At 30.0% G+C, this 3,637-nt stretch overlaps 2 long non-coding RNA genes across 2 annotated transcripts; one reads left to right on the top strand and one right to left on the bottom strand.

Moving 5' to 3' along the window:
- Positions 1-1,774: 1,774 nt before the first annotated feature.
- On the bottom strand, positions 1,775-2,191 carry LOC145801865 (uncharacterized). The gene is made up of 2 exons (XR_014343594.1): positions 2,053-2,191; positions 1,775-1,899 (listed from the first exon to the last, which is right to left on the bottom strand). It is a non-coding gene; the product is annotated as an uncharacterized LOC145801865 (long non-coding RNA).
- LOC114277417 (uncharacterized) lies at positions 2,175-3,420 on the top strand. The gene is made up of 2 exons (XR_003634583.2): positions 2,175-2,315; positions 3,035-3,420. It is a non-coding gene; the product is annotated as an uncharacterized LOC114277417 (long non-coding RNA).
- Positions 3,421-3,637: the final 217 nt, after the last annotated feature.

The raw sequence follows: 3,637 nt of genomic DNA, 5'->3' as shown, positions 1-3,637 counted from the left end.
TCACACGCTTCTACTGGCCCTTCTTCTCAGATTCCTATTTTTTTTATTTTTATTGATCTTCCTTATTCTTCGTCTTCTAATGTTCATCCTATGGTCACCAGGTCCAACTCTAAGCTTCCTTCTTCTCTTCCTTCTATTCATATTTGTCTTATTGCCTCAACTGATACTTTTGAACCTCAAACTTATCAGGAGGCAGCCTTTTCCCTTACTTGGCAGGCTGTAATGGTTGATGAGTATGAAGCTATTCAAAGACAGGGAACATGATCTCTTATTTCATTACCCCTTAGCAAACAGACAATTGGGTGTAAATGGGTTTTTCGCCTAAAAAAGAACTCAGATGGCTCCATAGCAAGACACAAGGCCAGACTAGTTGCCAAAGGATGTCTGCAGACAGAAAAAGTGGACTATTTTGAGACTTTTAGTCCTGTGGCCAAACAGCCCACCATTCGAATTCTTCTGTGTCTTGCCTTGCATTTTGATTGGCCAATCAAGCAACTCGACATATCAAATGCTTTCTTACATGGAATTCTTGAGGAGGAGGTGTATATGCATCAACCTCAAGGATTTGTTCATGCCACTTAACCATCTCTTGTGTGTAAACTTCAAAAAACTTTTTATGGTTTAAAATAAGCCCATAGGGCTTGATTCTCTACATTTTCTCATTTCTTTCTTACTCAAGGTCTTCTTTCTAGCCATTGTGACTCCTTATTTGTCAAAAAGACTCCCATCTCCATCACCATTCTTTTCATTTATGGGGATGATATTCTCCTCACCGGCAATGATTCTCTTTATATTCACACTCTCATTATACATTAATAACCTTTGCTACATCCTATAATAGTGAAAGTAATTAATCTCATTTAATGCATTCTTAACAAGTGTTCTCACTTGTTAACAAAATACAAGGTTAAAATGGTATTTATGATTAACATTCAAGACTCTGAAGTAAACAATAAATTCTATGTTAGAAGAAGTTTCTCTCTAGTCTAGATGGCATTGTTTGGGTCCATGAGACTCATCACAGGTCATGTTTTGATATTTGGAATTGTGCCTTTTTTAAGGCTCTTTGTGTATATCATCAACATAAAAAATTAGATCAATCTGATAATCGTAACATTTTCGTTTGATCGCATTTGTCATTAAAAAAATAAGGCTAAATTACACTTTGTCCCTTTTATGTTTGGCCACTTTCTTATTTTGACTTTTAAAGTTTATTTTTTTCTCACTTTAACCCTTCATGTTTCAAAATTTTCCTAATTTACTCTTAAAGCTAATTTTTGTTAAAAATTAGACATAAAAATGATATAGTCAGGTGACATAAAAATATTTTATTATATATAACTCACATTTCTAACATAAACTTAAATCTTAATATAATAATATATTTTTTATGTTATGTAACAACTACTATGAATTTTCTATTTAATTTTAAATATAAGTTAACTTTATTAGTAAACTTTGAAAAACTTGAAATATTAAAGGCTAAAGTAAGAAAAAATAAACTTTTAGAACCAAAGTGAGAAAGTTGCCAAATATAAAGGGTCAAATGTCATTTGCCTAAAAAATAAATGACAAGTGTGTTTTTGAAAATAGATTTTTTTTTCAAGATAAATGTGATAAAATAAAAATATTACAATTATCGAATCTACTTTTTTTTCTTTCTTTTTCTTTTTATTTTTTTGATTTTTCTAAATAATATACATGAAATATTTAAAAAAATAATAATTTACATTATCGAAATGAAATCTCTTCATTATCCCATAAGTCGAATAATGTCTCTCTAATCCAGGTGAGGACCGGAGGAAAGCCTCCCTTTTTAGATTTTTTTCAACACTTTTAAATACGGTATGTGCATTTTTTACACTTAACAAATATGCCTGAGACACTTGTTAGCAACATCTTAGGCCTAGTTTGGAAAGATTAAATAAGTGCACTTTTTGACTTTTTTTATATTATGTGTAGAAAAAGTAGAGAGGAGATGTTGATTGATGTGACCCAAAAAAGATGAAAAGATGAAATAAGTACACTTTTTTCTTTGTAGCCAAACTTGACCTTACATTTATCATAATTTAGTAGAATTTGCATCTTAACCCTTTTACCGACATGGATTTCACCTTTTTTCTAGATAATTATCATTCTACGAAACACATCCTTTGAGAATAAACTTTACATAGACACCTCTCTGCTAATTAGCCATAGCCCATCTCTTTATTTTGGCTCTGTAAATTGCAATCTCTCTCTCACAGTGAGGATGAAGCTCTTAATGCGTATGTTTTTAGCTGTTCTCCTTGTGACGATGCTTTTCCAGCCTTCAGGTTAGCTCTCTTATTAAACTTTTAATATTATTGGTCAGGAAAAACAAAAAAAAAAATCACCCTTTTGTTTGTAGAAAAATGATTTATGCGTGCATATTAGTTGTCTAAATATTTTTGTGGTTGACATATATGATATTTTATCAAGAATATTAAATGTGTTGATAGGTGGAGATAAAGTCAAACTAATGTCAATAAATCAAGTTTGTTTTCATTTTTTGGACTGAAAGGTCCAGTTTGCATGGATGTGGGCATATCTCGGGGTCTGTTTTAATTTTTTAAATTAATCAATTTGTTAGGCCCATTAAGCAGACTATAAGTACATAATTTTTTTATAATTTTATAAAAGAAATTGACATATCGATTTCATTTGTTTTGCTGTAAAATATTTGACATTAAATTTTGTCATCCTTAAAAATAACTTGCTGAGTTTTGTTAGGGAAGTTATTTTAAGGCAATTGAAGCAAAGTGTTCTACTAGAAAAATATTTTCCTATTGCCAAACATCTAAAAATACAAGAAATATATCTTAATAAAAATATTTTACGGAAAAACAAACGGAATTATTGTTAATACTTTTGCTTTAAAGCTTTAAAGTGAAAGGGGTATATTAAATTACATCATTTTATGCATGGTTTCTATATAAATTTCATGTCTGTAAACTTTATATATTATTATCTTACAGTAATTTTGGTAAATAACAAAGTTTTGATGTGGTAGCAGAGATGAGTAGCACATGCAGGAAAGTGAGCAAGGTGTATAAAGCATTTTGCCCAGGGGATAGGGTCTGCAATGATACTTGCAAGCAAGAGGGCCTTAATTCTGGTTTTTGCCAACTAGTCCCTAAACATCAAGTTTGCATGTGCTTTTATTCTTGTCACTAAATAGAGAAAGCCTGCCCGTGCCTGCGTGTATAGAAGAATTTTATAGAATGATACACAGATATGAGATAAATAGAAGACTCATCTTTTATTTTATATCGTTGTCTCATTTTTTAGAATTTTTCTGTATTTTTAGCACCACTATCCTAAATAAGAACTTCTCGTCATTAGAATGTCTTTATATCAGTGTGATACAATAAAACTTTTTTCATACAACCTTTTGGATAACATGTGAAAAAATAGATTATGATCCTGTCAATTTCATTTTATAAAGTTATAACAATTTTTTTACTTTTTAGGTGTATTTATGTTAGGTTTGTTTAAAAAGTAAAAAAATTATTTAAAATATTAAAAAAATTCAGTAAAAATAAAAAAATACTGAAAATAAGAAAGTAAAATTTTCTGAAAAGTGTTTTGGAAAACTGGTAACTAAGCACAGTGATTG

The sequence above is a fragment of the Camellia sinensis genome, chromosome 11, assembly GCF_055761805.1.
Source record: "Camellia sinensis isolate YWXY chromosome 11, ASM5576180v1, whole genome shotgun sequence".
Classification (NCBI taxonomy): domain Eukaryota; kingdom Viridiplantae; phylum Streptophyta; class Magnoliopsida; order Ericales; family Theaceae; genus Camellia; species Camellia sinensis.
The sequence above is the reverse complement of the archived record's forward strand: the minus strand, read 5'-3'. Positions and strand labels throughout refer to the sequence as shown.